Source organism: Canis lupus, chromosome 28, assembly GCF_011100685.1.
Source record: "Canis lupus familiaris isolate Mischka breed German Shepherd chromosome 28, alternate assembly UU_Cfam_GSD_1.0, whole genome shotgun sequence".
In the NCBI taxonomy this organism is placed as follows: Eukaryota; Metazoa; Chordata; class Mammalia; order Carnivora; family Canidae; genus Canis; species Canis lupus.
In genome coordinates, this window is record NC_049249.1 from 32,106,330 (window position 1) to 32,127,764 (window position 21,435).

General features: G+C 51.3%; 1 protein-coding gene and 1 long non-coding RNA gene across 4 annotated transcripts in view; one reads left to right on the plus strand and one right to left on the minus strand.

The window, feature by feature from the left end:
• Positions 1 to 21,435, plus strand: part of TACC2 (transforming acidic coiled-coil containing protein 2) — a 193,248-nt gene that overhangs the window by 62,387 nt on the left and 109,426 nt on the right.
• LOC119866608 lies at positions 6,614 to 9,765 on the minus strand. 3 transcript variants are annotated; one of them, XR_005380712.1, is made up of 3 exons: positions 8,425 to 9,765; positions 6,919 to 6,993; positions 6,614 to 6,775 (listed from the first exon to the last, which is right to left on the minus strand). It is a non-coding gene; the product is annotated as an uncharacterized LOC119866608 (long non-coding RNA). The 3 variants fall into 3 exon arrangements; XR_005380713.1 differs by having other exon boundaries at positions 8,410 to 9,765; XR_005380711.1 differs by lacking the exon at positions 8,425 to 9,765 and having other exon boundaries at positions 6,919 to 7,348.

The window sequence follows — 21,435 nt, forward strand, 5'->3', positions numbered from 1 at the left end:
AGAGAGAGAGAGGCAGAGGCATAGGCAGAGGGAGAAGCAGGCTCCATGCACCGGGAGCCTGACGTGGGATTCGATCCTGGATCTCCAGGATCGCGCCCTGGGCCAAAGGCAGGCGCCAAACCGCTGCGCCACCCAGGGATCCCCCCAGGTGGTTCTATTGTGCAGCAAAGTTTGAGAACAGCTCGTCCAAGGGATATAGAAGCGAATCAAAGACTCAGGCTTCAGATGCTTATTTGTCTGGTGGGGAGATGAGACATCTTCGTCATCATTGTTAATGTGTAAACTGAACCAAGCCCTGCAACCACCCTTCGCTCTCAGCCCACCAGACCCTCACAATATCATAGCTATTCATCAAATGTTTTATTTTTTAACCATTGCCATGATATCACACCGATATCAGACTCTGATTCTTGAAGATGATTATTTTTCTGCCTAGAAAGACAGTCCAGTGGGCTGAGCTGAGCACACATTCGGGCAACGTCAGCCTGTGTGTGAAGTGGACTTTGTGTGGACTCCAGGAACATGCCAGGGTCCCACCTAGAAATTCTGGATGAGGCTAAGAAGTCATGTGGAAAGCTGCCCCCATACATTTCCTGCATGTATTTTGGGTTCAGGCTGACATTTCATCTTAGCATGGGTGGACATAATGGCCAAATGTTTCGAAGGCCTGAATCCCGCCTCCAAATATTTCTCTCCGCCCATACAACTCAGTTTTGATGGGTTGCAGCTCAGGAATGTACCTCGCTGCTTGGACAGTCCTTTGTGGAATGTGAGGACTTATCTGAGAAGCCCAGAGTAGTGATTCCCCTTCTAGAAAAAACGAACAAGAATAACAAAAAAACTTTCTCAGAATTCACTAGTGAAATAGATCTTATTTAATTAGTATGAGGGCTGGGCTCCCATGATAGAGCCAGGCACTGGTCCTGGGTTCCTCATGGCATACTTCCTGCCAATTGGTTCAGAGTATATAAAAATAACTTGAAGCTTAGCTCCTTGTCACCACGGGCTGGTTAGGAGTTGGGGTTCGTGGACGCACAGCCTGTGTGTGAACATGGTTCTTCTGAGTGCGAGCTGGGGTGAGAGACCTCCAAGCTGTTTCCTCTTTTGTCAGCTGAAGACAATAGCCATGAAGACCCATCCGAGGATTAAGTGAGAGAAGAGATGAAAGCCACTTAGAGTGTCAGCTGGGTGGCAAATGTTCACAAATGTTGGCTAATATTATAGTAGTCATTTTTTTTTTAAAGATTTTATTTATTCATGAGAGAGAGAGAGAGGCAGAGACATAGGCAGAAGGAGAAGCAGGCTCCCCACAGGGAGCCTGATGCAGGACTCGATCCCGGGATCAGGACCTGAGCCAAAGGCAGACACTCAACCCCTGAGCCACCCAGGTTCTCCTATAGTAGTCATTTTAACAAGTTTCTCAATCACCTCTTTGGTTTCCTTTATCTGATTGTTAAGTGGGGAAGGCAGAGAGCAAGCCGTCGTATGGATGGTACGTCGCTACCCTTCTAAGCTGGCAGATGATGGGATGATCCTCCTGGTGAGCATGCTCTGGGGGTTTGGGTTTCTGAGGTGAAGCCCTGAGGTCTGCCTTTTTGCAGAAAGAAGACCTTAAAATGCAGTGAGGTCCTGGGTGGATGGATTGAGGAAGGCTGGTCCTGGAGGAGAAGACTCTCCTGCCAGGACAGTGGAAAGTGGCAGCATTGATCTCTGGGCTGAGAGCACAGTGGGGGCAAAGCCATGGCCAGGCAGGGGATGGGGGAGATGAGGTTTTTCTGTCCTCAAGCAGACCACACTCTGGTTCAAGACAGAGCACATAGGCATTAAAATATCAGAACAGCTTAGGGCCCTAATTGTCTTTGCCTTTCATTGGGTAATGGCTGTAGGTGGCCACCAGCACTTATCTGGAAGGTATTGTCTAGGAGGCAGGGACTTTGTCGCTTGTGTCTGTCTCCCAGCACCTAGGAGGACCTAACACACTGCAGGTGCTCAGGAAATATTTGTTGAAAGAGTTCATCATAGACTTTGTCATCACAAAATGTTCCTAAGTATATTCAAGAACAGATTTAATTCTCACTCCCTAGAATGTTCTGTTTCTCTTCTGTCCATTTCCCTTCTTTTCTTAGCTCCATGTTTCACCATGTCCTTTAGGTGTGAACTGCCTTGAAGACTTTCACCTTCTCTGTGTACCACTTGTAGCATTACTTACTGTTTTTCCTTCTGCTTCGTCTGTATTTCAATGTATTGCTTTGTTTGGTCCTAGGTAACCTGTCTGTGAAGTTATGGGCCTGATGTGCTAATTATGTTTCTTTCCTAATATGTTTTAAATGCATATCTATTAAAATATCCTTATGAGAAATCTTAAGATGGTAACACTCCCTTGGCCTCTAAAACTCTGCTCAAGTATTCCGTCTTCTGGAAAATCTCCCCATACCTCTTGCGGGGCTTACTCAATATTTTCTTTCTGCCTCTGTCCTGTAGTAGCCATTCCCTTATCTGACTATAGGAGTGGGCACAGGGACCATGAGGCATCTGAATGTACAGGGAGCCCACATAGCAGGTGCTCAATAAGTGATTTTGATCAACTGAATGAAACTCCTTAAGTCTATAAAAATTTATACCACCTGGCTACATGTGGGTGCTCTGATCAGGGGCCCTGGTGTTCTGTGAGGACATCATGGTATAATTCAGGGGCCCGGTGCTCCTGAGCTTCTACTCGGGGGGCCGTCAACAAGTCAGATATATGAACTTCTATTTAGACTCACACCCCCAGCAAAGAGCTGGTGTGTTCCTTGTCCGGGGGGGGGGGAGGGGGCATCACATATTCCTCACCAGCTAACCAGTCAGCCCTGCAATATTTTCTAGTCTCTGGCTTTGTTTCCCAGGTTTTTTTCTGGGGAATAGTGACTGCAGAGGCTCATGAATATTTTATTAGTTTCAGGTGTGTAGGCATCAGGCAAATTTGGGCACAGGTTTCCAGCCTGGCTTCCTGTTTTCATGTGGCTCGTCACTTCTTGGCCAAAGCAAAATATTGTAGCCACAACAGGGTTTTAAAGGAAACTGCAAACACATAGCAAAGCCTTCTTTAGTGGGCAGGGCTGGAGGCATTTCCTAGGCACCAATTTGCCTTTTTTTTATTTTTAAGATTTTATTTATTTATTCATAAGAGACAAGATAGAGGCAGAGACATAGGCAGAGGGGGAAGGAAGCAGGCTCCCTGCAGGGAGCCCGATGCAGGACTCAATCCCAGGACGCTGGGATCTCGACCTGAACCGAAAGCAGACGCTCAACCACTGAACCACCTGCGCGTCCCCCAATTTGCCTTTTGTATTCCAGGACACTCTCTTGGCAAATGGTCTTTCATTTGCTCTGTGGTTTTGGATCCCTTTCTGAAGCTTTTAGGTCTTCTCAACATCGCAGTTGACATTCCTTCAGGATGCTCTTGGCTGCAAGTAACAGCCCAATGCCAGAAAACCCTAATGATGATAGGTCCATCGTGTCACCTGGCAGGGAGCCCAGAGACAGGGCACTTTTAAGGTGGAGTGATTCATTAGCACATTTCATCTTCCCTTCTGCCCACCTGTAGTATGTTGACTGATGTCCCGTTCATTGTTTCAAGCTGGCTGCAGCAACCCCAGGCATTGTGCCCTCAAGACAATGCCAAGAGGCAGGAGGATGCCTGGACAGGAGATATGCCACCTGTGTCTTCTCTAAAGAATGAGGGAAATGTCACCATAAGCTGACTTCCCTTTCTGTTTCCCTGGCCGAGGGTGAGTCACATGACCACACCTATATTAATTATTTGAATATAAGCCAATAAGTAACCAAGGAGAGGGAACAACTGTTTTGGAAACAACTAATGAGAGCAGCCAGGGTGGCTCAGCAGTTTAGCCCCGCCTTCAGCTCAGGGCATAATCCTGGAGACCTGGGATCGAGTCCCACATTGGCTTCCCTGCATGGAGCCTACTTCTCCCTCTGCCTCTCTCTCTGTATGTCTCTCATGAATAAATAAATAAAATCTTAAAAAAAAAAAAGGAAACAACCAACGACTCCTGCCACAAAACTTTAGTTCCAGAGTTTCTCCAAGTGTGGTTTGGAATGCATCTCCATCTAGAATCTGCTTGCTAAAATGTACATTCTTGAGCCCCCCTTTCCTGACCCCCTTTCCTGAACCAGAATCTCTGGGAGCATCTCCACAATAACCTAGTGAGTCTTATGCATGCTGAGTTTCAGACCATAGGTCTGGTGTTTGAGGCTGTCCCATTAATATTTACAGATTGATCCTTTTTCAGGGAGGCTGAGAGAATAATAAATAAATAAAGCACTAGCCTTCCAAAATTCTCTGTCCAGTCCTTGCTTTTGGAGATTCAAACAAAAGTACTAGCTAACATCAAAGTACCTATGATGATATCTAGGATTTGTTTCAAAATAATCTGGGTAGCGGTGGGGAAGTGAGCAATGTGAATAAAACAGAATTGGCTGTGATTTGATAATATTGAAACTGGGTAATACACATAGGGTTCATTATACTGTTCTCTCTACTTCAAAAACAAAACAACAAAGACCTCCTTTCAGACACCTGTGCTGTCACTACACAGCCTTTGACACTGGGTGCGTCACTCCCCTTGAGATTCAGGTTGGATTCTAGGAGTCCAACAGCATAGATTCTTTCCTAGAAAGCAGTGTTTGCACATTTTCATTCCCCACCCCCACCCCTTCTCTCCAAATGAATCTTTTCTCTAAACAAAATGTTATGTGGAGTCCAAACACGGGACCCATAGAAGTGGAACAGTTCTTGTTATAGGTGCTATGGGTGCCTCTTGGGTAGCCTTTATGGTAACTCCAGAAACCCCAGGGCTCCAGAAGATAGTTTAATAGTGACTGCACTATAACACTGCTGAAAACATTCATACAACCTACATTTCTTTTTTTTTAAATTTTATTTATTCATAGAGACAGAGGCAGAGACACAGGCAGAGGGAGAAGCAGGCATCATACAGAGAGCCTGATGTGGGACTCGATCCAGGGCCTCCAGGATCATACCCTGGGCTGCAGGCGGCGCTAAACCGCTGTGCCACCGAGGCTGCCCACAGCCTACATTTCTGCAGAGGCCTTGGCCTTGTACTCAGACCCAAGAAATCCTTATGGCGTAAAGATTCAGTCATGGATGCATGCAACTACTAAGGCACATGCTTCCTGCCTGTGATTTAGTCTCTTTCTATAGATTCCAGGGAATCCCAAGCCAGAGGGCACAAAACCTATATCCTTCCTCCTCTGTACTAGCAGTGTGATGTTACCGAGACCTGGAGCAGGAAGAGACAAGCGATGCATGTGTACTATGGCTGTGGTTGGGATCAGAGCTGTGTGGGTTGGCTGAGAGTTTCCTGTGGGGATGTATCTCTGTCAGGTGGCGGGATTTGGATCTCAACGCTCTATGATGTTGGGAGTTCTTGGCTTCATCTTCTAATGAGTAGGTCCTACACTGGACCATGGCTCTGTCTGACTGCCGGCTGCCCAACACCACTGCATCGTTTGAGTGTGGAGATGCCTTGGAGAAGGGCCGGGGACAAGCCTTGTTCGGCCAGAGTGTTCTCCTGCAATGAGTGATCTTAGACTCTAGAAACATTCCTAGAATCCAAGATACTTTCATAGAATCCATCAGAGTAAATCATAGTAATAACCAGATGTCTACTGTATCAGTTTCTTATTGTTGTAATAAATTACCACAAAATTAGTGGCTTAAGACAATACAACATTAGTTTTTCACAGTTCTGCAGGTAAAACATCTGACAAGGGTCTTGCTGGACTAAAATCAAAGTGTCAGTAGAGGTGTGTTCCTTTCTGGAAGCCTGACGGAAAAATCCATATCCTTGCTTTTCCGGCTGCCACATTTGTTGGTTCATCATGCCCTTCCTCCAACCTTCAAAGCCAGCACAGCATCTTCATGTCTCTCTCTGCTTCTGTTGTCCCCTCTCTCCCCTTCCTCCCTCTTTCACTCCCAAGGGCCCTTGTAATTACATGGGGTCCACCTGGATAATCTAGGATAATCTCCCTATTTTAAGGTCAGATGATTAGCAACCTTAATTCCATCTACAATCTTAATTCCCATTTGCCTTGTAAATTAACATATTCATAGACCTTGGGGATTAAGATGTGGACATCCTCGGTAGGGGACATCATTCAGCTAACCACACCAGTGAGTTTCAGAGCATAGTGGTAACCATCAGTTGGTCATGAAAGATATGCATCCAGCAAGTGGGGAGGGGATGTTTCATAGGAAAGGGATGGCACCTCAAAGGCATCTTTGTTCTTGGCCTGATCAGAGTGCTTGAGTTTAATAAGGTAGAGAGTGGGTTTTTTTGGTTTGTTTGTTTTGCTTTGTTTTTAATCATAAATGGATGTGACCTAGAATTAGGGTACAAGGACACAGGAAAAAGAAACCCCCGGCATTCCACTTCTTACTTTACCAATAGTGGATGGTATACATTTAAACAAATTAGGCTGTTTTGGTCTCAGTTACCACATTTGTGAAACGGGAACATTAATACCCATTGTGAACAAGGACTCCATTGACATTTCTATTAGAAATGTGGCATGGCGTTTTAAAAATATATACAGTTTTTGTTTTTTTGTTTTTTTTTTTTAGTGGAAGGCAATAAAAGTCCATTTCTTTACACGGAATCCTCACTTAGGGCCATCCAGCCTTGGGCATCTGTTTCTTTAAGAGGAAGAAAGGAAGCGTTGAGTCATTTGTGAGTCTCTTGCCCTTTGGTCCCTGCATATGAAATATAGCAAAGCTTTCTTGAAACCAAACTTAAAATAGGAAGCCCGGCATCCACATATAGCCACAGGCTCTTTCTAGTTCTTTTCCTTCTCCTTTCTGCCTAGCTGCAGGCATAGCCAGAGGAAAGGTGATACCTTGCAGTGGGGCCCACAGGTAAGCGCCGCTTCTGGGTCTGAGGTCGATGTTTGCAGAGGAGTTGATGTGGGACCCTAGAAGGGGAAAGAAAAAAGAAACACACGCGCTCCCTGGAAATCTGGCAGCGGGAACCGGTTTGGGTTTAGAGTCTATCTCAGAAGGTGTTAACAGCCCCGGAGAAGGCACATCAAGTTTTGCAAACTGTAGGGCACAGTGCACTCGAAGGACCTGCGGTCAAGCGGCGGCGTCAGGTCCACGCAGAGCGGGACAGGAGAGCCAGCGCGTGGCTCCAGGACCCGGGGAGGCTCCGTTTGGTCCCCACCTTCCTCCCGGGGCCTGCAGCCCGCCGCCAGGCGCCAGGCGTGTGTGCACCGCCCAGCCGGGACGCGCGGCCCGCACTCGGCCTCAGGCGTTTGGCAGGGCGCGTGCTCCGCGGGGGCCGCAACAAGTGGTCGCGACCCAGGGCCTCGGGGGCAGCCTGCGCGCGCCCCGGGGTCGCCCCGGCTCCGGCCCCGGCTCCGGCCCCGGCTCCGCGCGCTGTGCGGCCGCGGGGCCCCGCGCGTGCCCCGCCCGGGGGGGAGCGGGGAGCGGGGAGCGGGGAGCGCGGCGGGCGCCCGGGGCGAGCAGCTGGGGCGCGGGCCGCGGAGCGCGGGGCGCGGGGCGGGGGGAGGAGCCTGGCCCGGCCGCCGCCGCGCTCCCAGTCATTGGCCTTTTGTGCTGCAACTTTGCCCGAGCCTCGGGGGGCCGCGCCGCTGCCCCGGGAGAGTCCGCGTCGCCGGCCGCGCCGTGGGGACTGTGCGCGCCGCCGCTGGGGGCGGGCGCGGGGGCGGGCGCGGGGGCGGGGGCGGGGGCCGGGCCGGCCGCGGCCCCGGAGGAAGGCGGCTTCGCGATCCCCGGGCCGGTAAGTGCGCGGCGGGCGGCGGGCGGGGGGCGGCGGAGGGCGCGGGGTCACGGAGCAGACGGCGCCCCGACCTCGGCCGCCAGACAAAGGCGCGCTGGACGCGGGAGCCGCGGCTCGCTCGGTCGTTCCCCGAGAGGCACCGGCTCAGGGCGGGGGGGGGGCGAAGGGCGGTTGGGTCCCTGCTGGCGGAGGAGCGTGTGCGCGGGGCGCCCCGGGGCTCGTCCGTCGGCGGGACCGCTCGGGGTGCGCGTCCGCGGGGCGGCCGGGTCGGGTCGGGTCGAGGTGTCCGGCGGGGCCGGGTCCGCCCCCCCGCCCTTGGGGTCGCTGCCGGGGCCCGCGGTCCCCGCCCACAGCTGGAGTCCGCGCCTGCAGCTGGGGTGCGGGCCCCGGGGTCCGGGCACCCCCGCCCCCTCCGCCGCCCACGGCCCGACCCCGAACCACCCCGCGGGGGCTCCCCCCGAGCTCGAGGGGCGCCACCCGGCTGCGCGGAGGTCACCCCGGCGGGCCACGGCGGCGCGCGGAGGAGCCATAAACCGCTCTGCATTTCCTCCGAGTTGGGGACTTTTAAATTCTCCAATAGTTACGTCACCGGGGCCGAGCGCACTTGAGGGCTCCGGGGAGCACGTGACCCGCGAGCTTGCCCTGGGCGTCCCCGACTCCTGGCCGCGGCGTGACTCTGCCTCGGCCCCCGGACCTCTGCACGGCCTGGAAAAGTGGCTCCAACAGCCCTGCCGGCCTGCGCAGGCGGAGGGCGCCGACTTGCCCGCCTCAGGACTTGCCTTTTCTTAAAAGGGCATCATCATCGTCGTCGTCATCATCATCATCATCATCATCATCATCATGTTATCCTAGTTGTCGTCTCTGGCTCTGGCGCAAACAGGGACAGGACCTTGTGGCGGGTGTGTGTTGGGGGGGGGGGGGAGCTTAAATACAACCGAGAGAGCCGCGAGCTGTGTCTCCAGGTGTGGGTGGGCTGCGCAGGTGGGAACGGAAGCTGCTTGCGGAAGGGCGGCCCGGGCCTGGCCAGTGCGCAGCGTGCGCAGGGGTGCATGTGCCGCCCCCGAGGGCCTGGTGCTGGTTTCTGTCTGTTTTATGCCAGGAGAGGGCGGGGCGTTGTTAGAAGGCAGCGAGAACTCTCTGTTCTTATTTCTCTGGGATTCGCTGTGAAGCCACATTTCAAAAGCTGTTTTCATTGTAGTATTTGGAAGTGACTTTGGAAACGTCTGGGGCCATGTCCCGAGGCTGGTTTCAGCTGTGGCTTCATCCACTCTGAACCACTTAACGTGTCGCAAAGTGGAGTCTTCGCTATTGTTTTCGGGGGCCTGTTTGGGAGTCGATGGAATTGGAGGAAGGGTTTGCCGGGTTTGCTGCGGCTTGGGGAGTGGTCGCGGTCCAGCAGCCAGCCACCAGCCAGGGCGTTTCTCCTCCCGAGCTCAGGCCTCGGGCTCTTGGAGAGAAAAGGGCCGGTTGTGCTGGGCAGGTGAGTCCCACGGGGCTCCTTCTCACAGGCGCTGCCCTGGGCTCAGGCATTCTCATCAGAGGAGAGCCAGAGCAGGAAATAGGTCAGGAACTGCCCTCCTTGTTGCAGATGCCACAGCAGACTCTCAGCTCCGGGGAGCATCTTCTTCAGTTCCCACACTGTCGCTGGTCCCTTATCAAAAAGTCACTTGCCCGGCCTCAGGTAGGCCAGGCATTACGGGGTACAGTGTTCTCCCTCGGAAAACCTGCAAAGAACTGGCGTTTGGTGCCTCTGGTCACCTCTTCATCCTTTCTGTCTCAAAGTTTGAGCACTTAACATATTTTAGCTGGAAGGAAATGTGAAGATCAAAGTTGCATTTTACAGATGCCCAAAGGGAGACTCGGAGAAGTCGGGAGTCACATGTGAGGATGGGACTCAAACCCAGGACCCCAGACACCCGGCGCCGCATTCTCTCAGCAAAGTCCCGAGGCCTCTGTGGTCTTATCCTGATTTGTATTGTGGTTATTTATGTTTGTCATTTCTATGGAGACAGACACTGCTTGAGGGAGGATCTGCCTACTTTGCAGTACACTCCACAAGAGTGACATGGGCCTGGGGGTGGTCAGTGGTGGAAGTGAGTAAGACGCCGTCTCTGCTTTCAAGGAGTGTAACGTGTGTGAGAGAGAGAGAAAGAGAGAGAGCTACACCTGAGCATACACACGCTGGGCAGGCTTTATGATGAGGCTGGCACCCAGTAGGGGATGTCTGAAAATGTACAAGAGTGCTTTGGTTGTCACCCTGACTTCAGAGGCCACCACTGATAGCTCCCTGGTGAGGGTCTGGGAGGCTATGCGGGTGACATTCCCGTACAACCAAGAACTGCCTCACCCAGAAATGCCCCCTGGAGAGGAAATGCCCCCTGGAGAGGACCCTGCAAGGGTTTGGGGAATTGAGAGAGACCAGTTCTACCAGGAAGAGGAGCAATGAGGGGTCTGTGGGCTTGCTAGGCCTCAGGCTGCAGGTGTGGATGAGGCTGGGAGAGACCCAGAGCATGTGAGTGTGTGTGTGTGTGTGTGTGTGTGTGTTTTCACAGCCAAAAGCAAGTGGTTCTTAGATTAACTGAGGTTTGGGTTTACAGGCCCTGGTACCTTTTGCACAATGAGGAGAAGGTCCAGGAGGCCAGTAATAGTCTCTGCCCCTACTGGCCAGAGGAGCACGTCTAAGAAGGCCACAGAGCTGGGTGCCCTGGTCTCCCCTGCTGTGACCTGTGACCAAGGTGTGTGGCATGTGGCTTGGTGGCTGGCTTTTGTCTTTCTCTCCCCCACCAAGGTCATAGCCCCTTGTTTATAACCTCAGGGGCTATGGGATGCCAAGACAGCCCAAGGATTACAGAACCATTCAGGAGAAAGGAAAAGCATGAAGAAGGCCTGGCAAAACAAAAGTTTGTAGGGAGGTGGCTCTAAAAATAGAGTAAATGAGATTTGCCAGGGCCTCTAGAGCCATGATCTGTAGTGCTAGTTTCATCACAAATATGTTGGGTATCAGCTCTGCCCCCCTTCCCTTCCTCTCTGGTCCCCTCTGGGCTAGGCTTTCAGTCTGGCACTTGGCAAGGATTTTCAGTGCTGCCGATTCAGAGAAAGCAAAGTTCCCAAGATGGATTTTCCCTGGATGGGAGAGGCACTACAGAGACAGCTCCCAGTTTAGGGACTGAGCGCCTGTATTTTAGGCCCTGCCTCACCCTTACCAGCTGTGTGCCCTCTGGCAGGTCACTAACCATCTCTGAGTCCCAACTTCCATCTCCCCCTTTTTTTTTTTTTAAAAAGATTTTATTTATTTACTTGACCGAAAGAGAGAGAGAGCACAAGCAGGGGGAGCAGCAGAGGGAGAGGGAGAAGCAAGTTCTCCTCCAAGCAGGGATCCTGATGCCGGGGTGGATCCCAGGACCTTGAAATCATGACCTGAGCCGGAGGCAGACACTTAACTGACAGCCACCCAGGCACCCCCGACTTCCATCTCCTAGTGGTGGGGACACATACCCCTGCCGCCTGGCTCACAGAACTGTGGAGCAAGTGCCAACATGTGCCTGCAAATACCTGGCAAACTGTGAAGTGCTGTGCACATGGAAAGTCCTGGTTCTGTGTTTCACCTGGTTATGATGAAAGGGATTTGGTTAGGGCACGTGGATTTCCAAAGGCCTCAGAGAGCTTATTTTTATTGTTACTATTTTTATTTTTTTATTAAATATTTATTTATTTAATTTATTTATGATAGACACAGAGAGAGAGAGAGAGAGAGAGAGAGAGAGAGGCAGAGGGAGAAGCAGGCTCCATGCAGGGAGCCCGATGCGGGACTCGATCCCAGGACTCCAGGATTGCACCCTGGGCCAAACTGCTGAGCCACCCGGGGATCCCTCTATTGTTACTATTTTTAAGTGGGAATGAGGAGGTGTGCTAGTGGACGAGGTTCTCTTTTATTCGGAAGCTGGCTCTCTAGCCCCCTGTTTTGTCCATTCTCCTTGATTAACTGGTCATTTGTGTTTTCCCCAGAAAACAAGTGAAAACAGAAGAATAGGAAACTCACTTCCATTCTGCTCACAGAGAGCAAATCTGGGGGAAAACTGGAAAGAAAAAGCAGTTGCTTCACTGGCTCATGGGCAGGTTTGGCCTCGCGGGCAGGTGTCTGGTCCTGCTCCTCCCTTGTGTGCGTGTGTCCACGTGGGGCCTGGAGGCCTGGGAGCCCCCCTGCTATCTATGGGCCCTTTAGAGTACCTGCTGTCTGGCTGGAGGCCTCAGCTTTACCCTCCCGGGAGGGTAGGGGCTGGTTCACACCTGAGGGCACAGGTTTAGTTCACATCGTGCCACTTCTCCCAACGGGACCCATTCCAAACTGAGAAGAGGCGGTAAGAGGTTGGCTTGAGCCTGTGTCAGGAGCATCTTCTCTTCCTCTGCCCCTCGGCTTCCCATGGCTGCCCGCCCTCCACCTGCCTCCTTCCCAGTAAACAGGACCACCCGATGTCACCTTGCATGCCTTCACCGAAGCTCCCTCACCTGGGCGGTACTGGCCCTGGAGCCTGCATTTGACGGCTCCCTGCATCGAGCGCCCAGCCGGTCTGGCGGTCAGCCACCTGCCGGGGTCTCTGCTCCAGGGCGACACGACCCCGCGTCCTCTCTCCTGCCCTCCGGTGGCCCAGGACCGTGCCCGTGCTCGGCAGAGCCCACCTCCTGGCTTCTGGGGTCCCTGACTGCCTGCATCGGCCCCCCTCAGGCGCTGTGGGGCGCCGCCTCCACTCCCCGTACAGGGTCTAGACTTCGTTGCATCCTGTGGGTGGCGAGAGCTGTCGGGGCGATCGTGCGACTTGTGTGGTTCTGGAGTCGGGGCCGATCTGTAGGAAACCAAGGACTCAGCAAAGTTTTAAAAAAACCAACAGCTAGACTTTCGCCTCGTCTGTGCAAAAACGTTCGAGGCATTTGTTCAGCCTCTGGTTTGTCTGCGAGCTGAGATTGTACCTTTTCTCGGCTTGGAAACGTTAGAGACGATGCGGTCTCTGGCCTGAATTCGGTGGCAGCTCGGGTGGCAGCAGCTGCTGCCGTCTTTGTGTCCTTGCTCCGTGCCCGCGTCCATGCAGCCAGGCCGTCTGACGAGGACCTAGTACGAGTCGGGCACCGTCCTTACCTAGGCTCCGCGCTCTTCCTAACGATCTTCACAGGCTCAGAGACAGGCTCAGCGGGGTTCACGAACTCGCCCAGGCTGCGCCTAACGGGCTAGTGAGCGGCAGAGCTGGATTCGGGCTCCGATCTGCCCTCTCCGGAGCCCCTGCTGTGGGCGCCCCGCTTGCTGCCCCCCGCCCCGTAGATGACGCAGTTTGATTTCCGTGCCAGTGCTCTGGTGCAGTCGAGGCCCCCTGGGTTTCCTGCGCTGCCTTTCGGGAGAAGTAGGTACCCTTGGCTGTGATTTTGACCCCAGAAGGGCTGGTCCATGCGGCAGGTGTCTTCTCTTGGCTTTGTCCCTTTGATCAGGGGACCACTGCGTCATCACTCGCCCCACTGTGTGGCTTTTCCCAGCACGGGGGGCGGCGGGTGGTAATTTCTTAATCTTTTTTTAAATTTTTAAAAATTTTTAAAGATTTTTATTTATTCCTGAGAGACACACAGAGAGAGAGAGAGAGAGAGAGAGAGAGGCAGAGACACAGGCAGAGGGAAAAGCAGGCCCCATGCAGGGAGCCCGACGTGGGACTCGATCCCGGGTCTCCAGGATCACGCCCTGGGCTGAACCACCGAGCCACCCGGGCTGCCCAATTTAATCTTTTGAAAAGAACAGTGGGTGCTGCCTGCCTGGCTCTTCCCTCTTGGAATGACTTCCCCTCCTTTGAGCTTGTCATCAACCCCAATGCTGGGGCTCACTAACCCCAAGGGGTGTGGAAGTGATAGGCACTTTTAAGGCACGAATAAGTTGTCTATGAGGAAACGGCTCTCCCTCTGCACCGCCCCTCCACCACCGGGTCTCCTGGGAGCTCCAGCTGGAGCCCTGGGTCAGCAGGTCACCCCCTGCACCTCCCATCCTTAGATCCTAAGCCTGAACCTGGCCCCTGGCCAAGCGGCACTCCCCAGGGCTTCCTCCAACCATCCCCTTCCAGCCAGGCCAGGGGCTGCACCTCTGGAGCCTCGTGGTTTGCATCACTGGGCTGGAAGGGAGCATGGAGGACCAAGGGTCTAAACCTTCTTTTATGGAGGTGGTGCCTGCAGCCTGGGGAGGGAGAGGTGTCGCCCAACCCCCGTGTGCTGGCTGTTCACCTGCTTTTCCTGAGGAAGGCAGACGCCACAGGCTGTCACTATTCGTTCCACATTCTTGAGGGAGACTGAGGTCTGGAGTCGGAGCAGCCAGGACGGTGCTCAGCTCAGTGGCTCAGCTCAGCTCCTGTGTCAGGAGCATCTTCTCTTCCTCTGCCCCTCGGCTTCCCATGGCTTCAGACTTCCCTGCTCCAGAGGCTCCATTTGCTCTTCGTGCAATGGGCTGTCATGTGGCTCAAAGTGACAGAGGGCCTGCACAGTGCCTGGCACGCAGTCGGTGCTCTGTTCCCTTTGTTTCTGTATTCATTGCCATCCCACGATTTGTGCTGATGTTCACACAGAGCCCAGGGGTGGGGGTGCGGGGATGGAGGTGGGGGCTGAAGGAGCGGGATGCCCACCTGGGGACATCCACCTGGGCAGGGCGGGCAGGGCATGTGGACTGTGAAGAAGCCCGTCCAGGGTGTTCTGTGGGAACAGCACACCCGGTTGTGTTTGTATTAATGATGCCATCCTTTGCGGAGCGCTTCCCATGTGCCCGGTCCTTTGCTGGAGGAAAGTCATGGGACTGGCCTCAACCCCCGCCACTCCCTGTCCAGGCAGGGGCTACCACTGTCTTCTTTGACAGATGGGGAACCTGAGACTCGCAGGAGCCTTAACACAAGGTCACACAGCTCTTTATTGCTGGAGTGGGGCCCAGCCTCCTGCCCCCTGCCCCATCCTGCCTCTCTGGGAATCAAGGGGTGAAGGCTATTTCTTCATCAGCAAAGGGCCTGTACTGAGGCCCAGGGCTTACCAGGAGTGTGCAAAAAATGTTTGACACCTTAAACATTTGGCCCCAAAATAAGAAAAGCACAGCTTGTAGCTGAAATGGACAGATGTTCAGTTTTAAGCATCTACAAAATGTCACCTAGTATCACCCTCATTGTTAGGATTCTCTTACCTCTTCGATGCCACTGGCTGGTCTCCCTGTGGCTCTGTCTCTTATGGTCCATTCATCCCCTTAAACATTCTCCTTGTTGACTCTGGGCTGGGAGGATGGCAGGGAACAAGGTGGAGGCTCCTTTCCCTTTGCTGGAGCCATGATCCCCCTGCTGACCTGTCCCTTCTTCCTGCCTCACAGTGCTCCTCTCCTGCCGCCCTGGTCCTGCCACCCCAGCACCCTCCAGGGTCTCTACCGCCTGGGTGTGCAGCTGAACGCAGATGAACTGTAGTGTGCCCACTGGAGGAAGGGCCCAGGACAAAGGGTGGGTTCCTATCATGAGGACAGGCTCAGTGGCAGAAGGCCTGTGTTTCTTTGCCAAGTGACTTAATTCCGTGAGCCTCAGTCTCCTATTCTAGAAAATAAGTTGCCTGCCAACTACATAGGGGTGATGGAGATTCATAAAACACACCATTTGGTGAAGATTTTAATATACTATACAAATAAATATAAGTATTTTTTAAGTTATTTAAAAAAATTTTTAGTTTATTTTTATTTATTTTTTTAAAACTGAAGGCAAATCTTTAAATTGCTGGACTTTCTTATATGGGAGCAGAAAAATCTCTGTTCTCCCTGGCATGGTCTCTAGGATCTCTTAGATCGCTTTTCTCGGAGTTGTGTGGGAGATCTTTCCTTAACTTGAGCCAGGCGCACCCCATCCCGCTTCGCCACCTCCGTGCTGTGGTGTTGCCTGGATCCTGTGCTTTGGGACCTGGGTTCAAATTCTGACTACTTCTCACCCCTTTGGAGGGTTGGATGAGCAAGGATGTGCACAGCTCTTCACCTCATGCTAAGCACTTAACAATGTTAACTGCTCTTATAATTGTTTATTATTATCCTTTTACTATACTTGTTTATATTTGTTACCACATTTGGGACATGCTAAAATATTATCATCAACGGCAAAAAAACAGCGTGCCTGAGACCTTGGTCAGGCCCTCATCTGTCAGGGTCTCACGTTCCTCCTCTGCTGCCCCAGGAAGGGTGGAACTTTCTGGTTTTAGGAACTGGTTTTACAACTCTTTTACCGGGTGGCCCTCGGGATTGCCAGGTCATGCCCGTCCCACTTCATCGTTGGCAGGATCAGGAAAGGAACAAGCTGACTTAAAAAGCAAAGCATCGCTTGTCCTGAGCAGGTGCCAGGGCCGTGGAGCCAGATGCCCAGTGAGCACAGCTTCTTGAGAAGCAGCAAAAGCAGAGCTCACGTGTATCTGCTCCTCATGCCAGAGGACGAAGCTTTTCCCTCCAGAAGCCAAGGGGGAGATCCGAAAAGGATGCACATATGTGTTCCATACGTCATGTGCCTTTGCTATGGCTCCTAACCTTTGCCAGCTGGGTCATGCTCAGCTCGGAAGGGTCTAACAGTTCATAAAGATGTGAGATTTCAGAAGATTCCATTTTGCTGATTTATGACAGACTTTGCTTCTCTTCTTGAGCCTGGAGCAAGCAGATGTGAGCAGCACGGGGCTCTGAGCTGTGTTGCTGAGAGCTGCCCCAGTGTTTTCCAGAGTGTGGTGCAGAGCTCCCAAGGGCCTTGCCCTGAGCTTAGGGGCTCCCTGGTGATTTCAAGACCCCAGATATTATTCACTCTGTAATAGAAAAAAAAGGAAAAGTAGCACATCGCAACCACAACCTCACAGATGTTATTACTTAGGATGATGAATATTCAAATTGAACTGACTTCAGTGAAAGACCAGCATTAGGTAAATAATTGGTCGGGAGGTCTAGGGTATTATGTGCGAGGGAGGCGTGCAGTTAATCACATGGCTTTCCAATTAGCTACTCAAAACCCAAATCAGCTTTGCTATCTCCCCGTCTCCTTCTGCATCCCCAACACCTGGTGTTGGATGGACATCATGAAGCCTCTCACACGGCAGATCCCAGCTCTTCTGCAGGTGCCAGGATCCCATCCAGCGTTACCTGGCACCTGAACTGCTCTGTGGCATGGCTTGCATTTCTTCTCCTCCAGTTATTCCTCATTCTGGCACATGGCTGCCTCCCGAATATTCTGCTATTCCTCTGCTCATAAATCTCAGATGCTCCCCATTGCCACCCAAACAGTAGTTTCTTGGCCTGACTTTTGAGACCTTCTCCAAGCTGGCTTGGGCCCCAGCCGCCCAGGTGTGGGTCCGCAGCTCCACTTCCCGGAGCTCCCATCATACACCCTGCTGTGTCCCCTAGAAGTCAAATGAGTTCTGGGACACTGGGGTGTGGCTGTTTGCCCAAATGGCTTCGCCCAGGAAGTTGTTGTTTCTGAAATAATTTCCAACTTACAGAAAAGCCACAAGAAGAGGAGGGTACTCCCATATTCCCTTTGCCCAGATGCCTCAATTGTTGACACTTCACCACATGTGCTTGGTTGTTCCCCTGTATTATCCTCTTTCTTTTTCTGGATCGTTTGAGAGCCAGTGGCAAACGTGAAGCTTCCACCCTCCAAAGTACAAGTCAAAATAAATACTCCAGCATTCATTTCCCTCCAAGCAAGGACGCTCCAGCATGACACCAATACAGCCATGCACTTGGGACATGGATATGCCATGCCACTGTACACCTAGTCTTCAGAACCTGTTTAGACTCACCAGCTTGTCCCCTTTTGCATCCGATCCAGGATCCAGTCCAAAAGCACATGTCATACTCCACTGTTTGCTTGTGGACTCTTCAGTCTGGGAGAGTTCCTCAGTCTCTCCTTGTCTTTCATGACCTTTAAGGGTATAGCTCTCTCATTCTGGAAAAAAATCCCTCAACCTTTGTCTACCCAGAGTTTTCTCGTGACCAGACTCTGGCTGGCCATTCCGCTCAGGCATCCCATGGAAGTGGTGCTGTGCTCTTCCCAGTGGGTCATGTCCCGGAGCACCGTGTAATGACTATCCCACTGCCAGGGATGGCAGTCCTGGTCGACACCTGGCCATGTTGGTGCCCACCTGGTTTCTCCACCGTTAGGTGGATCACCACACAACGTCCTTTACGTCTTTAAACCACCCACCTGCCTTAATGCCCTTGGGTGGCTGCCTGAATTGACCGCCACTCTGATGGTCCTCGAATAGTGACTTTGTTGTCATCGTTCCTCCTATGTTTCCAAGTTGGCCTGGTACTGGAGGAGGACCTTTGCTTCTTCCCCCTTTGTGCCTTTGTCTGTCTTTATATCCTTATGAACTCGTGGATTATTACTTTAGTGGGTTTTAACTCATTAGTATCTGTATTTTTTTTTATGCCCCAGTAGTCCCAGGTTTGGCCAGCAGCAGCCCCTTTGAGGTAATTCTTAATGTCCTTTTGATTGACCTCTCACAGCAGAGAAAGTGGGGAAGTAGAGGTATATGTGTGCACACACTCACCCCTACACCTGGTTGTGTTTATTTACCACTGATTGCAGCACAGCTCTGAGCATGCTTTGGAGCCTAAGACCTTTCCTATATGCAAATCCTCTGACTGTGAGGACCTGGGACCTGGCTCCCGTTACCCTCCGTAAGGTTATTTTTCTGTTATTCTCTCTGTAGGTAACACAGCCCCTGCCCCTTCTCCCGTGAGCTTCCTTGCTCTGTCCAAGGGAAGAGAAGTCTGATGACTTTCCATCTGAACCGTCAGGGACAGAGAAGGGAGAAGCTTTTTTTTTTTTTTTTTTTTAAATCTGGAAAGCTCTTTGCACTCATCGGTGAAGCACTTTGCGTGCCCCACCCCTTTAGGGAGCCTTTCCAGATCGCCCCGCCTGCGGAACCCTGTTTATCTAGGGCAGTTCTATTGCTACCCTTCACGATTCTCCTTACTTTAGACTTTGAACTGGCCGTGCTCTTGAGTAGCCTGTCAACTCTGGAGTGTGCCATCCTGTTTCTTTTTTAAACCACTTTATTGAGGTATGATCGACATATAAAAAGCCCTACCTATTGACTGTCTGGGACTTGATGAGTTTGGGCCTGAGTACATACCTGTGACACCCTCATTGCTATCAAGGCATAAACATGCCCATCCCCTCCCAGAGTTTCCTCCCACTCCCATTATTAGTATTAATTATCATTATTGTTTAGTGAACCCCATTAGATTCAGCCTGGGGCTCTTCCGGGAGCAGCAGATCCTGTGTGAGGAGCTGAGGTGCTTTTTAGACCAGAATGTGACTGCCTTCCTTTCTGAAGCCAAATCCTCTCTGCCTCCATCTCTGAAGGGTGGGTGACTCATGGCCCTTTGGAGAAGCACTTGTTGATGCAAGCGCCCCTCCCTGACATTCCAGTGGAAAATCAACCCTTTGCTGGCCTGACTAAATTTATAGTGGGCTAGTTCTAGCAGCTGGTGGCAGCAGCTGGTAGTTAAAATCTTGGACAGATTTTTTTTTTTCCCCTGAAAAATATTTCAGTAACTCTAGTCCGAGCACCACCACTGGTAGAATTTAGAAGCCATTTATAGCCTTTTGCAGTTGGTCCAAGAAGAGCTGCTTTATAAGAATCCCTCCACCTACCCAGAAGTCAGCTTGGCCATCAGGAACATAACTGGGTCACTAGGCAGTAAGACAAAAAAGGCCTTCGAGCTGATGGTACAGTGTGAATTTCACAAAATTTTTTTTTTAGAAGTTTCACATAGTTCAAGCTAACTTATGTGTATATACGCATATACTTATTTTAAAATGATTATGTTGTATGGTTTATAAACCTATTTCAGTGCTTATTAACTCTTGACCTACACACTGTTCTAACGCCCTCGGCGTATGTCTTTGTGCACGAGAAGCAGAGAACTGAGGAAGGAAAGTAGAGGGGAGTCAGGTGAGTTAGCAGAGGTGCTGGCTGGCAGCCTGCGAGCGAGGGGCAAGACTGTGTTGGGAGAGTCCTTGGGGACCGTGCAGTCCAGTGCCTTCCTTTTACAGATGGAGAAGTCACCTGGCTGAGATCCCAAGGTGGGGCTGGTCTAGAATCCAGCCCTCTTTTCGTGTACAATTGTTCTGTTAGCACCGCGGCATACTTCCTCACTTATGTCATAGTCACTCAGGATGCTGATTGTGTGTCATTGAGAAAGCATTTCATTATGTGCAAGATCCTCTGTTCAGAAAATTCAGAGAAGTGTCCAATATGCTTTCAAGCATTAACCCTCCCAAAGAGTTAAAATGGAAATGCCGTCCCATAGAATACGCAGGCAGATATCTCTTACCCCCCAACTCCTCCCCTGGGATCTTTAGTTTTCCTGGGGGTGCCTGATGAGTGAGGCGTGGCTGTGCTTCTGCCTTGAGACGAGGCTGACAAGTCCAGGTCCTCATGTGGAAAATGTGAATACAGAAGTGGGCTTTACTCGGATTGTCCCATCTCTTAAAACTTGCACTGAGTGATATACAAACTGAAGGCATTCCCTTCACTTAAAATTATCCTTAAGTGTGCTTTCTTATTTATTTTGATTGTAAACACAGTGCACAGTCAGCCTAGAACTTAGAAAGTAGAAATAAATCCAACAGGAAAAAGCACTCCTGGGGCACCTGGCCAGCTCAGTCGATGGAGGGTACGACTCTTGATCTTGTGAGTTCGAGCCCCACCATGGATATAGAGATGACTTAAAAATAAAATCTTAGGGGGATCCCTGGGCGGCTCAGCGGTTTAGCACCTGCCTTTGGCCCAGGGTGGAGTCCCAGGATCGAGTCCCACATCGGGCTCCTGCATGGAGCCTGCTTCTCCCTCTGCCTGTGTCTCTGCCTCTCTCTCTCTCTCTCTCTCTTTGTGTCTCGAATGAATGAATATATAAAATCTTAAAAATAAAAATAAAAAATCTTAAAAAAAAAAGCGCCCATAATTTCACTATTGAAAGAGAATTACTATTAACACCTTGGCACGCATCCTCCTCATTGCTTGGTACTCGTTCACTCTGCTGCATGCTTCCTGCACGTGTGTTTATATGTAGGTGTACATATAGACATGTGCACATGAAACGTGGGTCATGCTACCGACAGCTTTAAAATCTCTTTTTAGTTCATGATGGACGCATTTACCTCTAGGTGTATGGAGATCTACCTTATTTTTTTTTAAACAGCTGCCCATGAGTCTGCTCTACAGCTATGCCTTAATATGATCAGCTGTCCCCTGCTGTGGGACATTTTGGTTATTTGCAGTTTTTTTGTTTTGGTTTGGTTTTTTTTTTTTTTTTTTGCTATTATGGTCACAGTTATGATCAGCATCTTTGCTCATACCCTTAATCATCTCCTTAAAATAAATTCTTGGAAGTCCAATGACTGTGTTGAAGGAAATAAAGTCTTTTATGGCTTTCAGTGTGTGTTGCCAAAGCTCCTGGGTGATGTTTTTCCACTCAGGTTTTTTAATAACTTTGGAAGATCGCTAGTGCCTGTAGTTGAGGATTTTCCTCCGGGCTGGCTCCTTCTTTTCTTCTTGTATCCGTTTCTCTCTGATTCCTTGGGTGTGGTCACAGGGT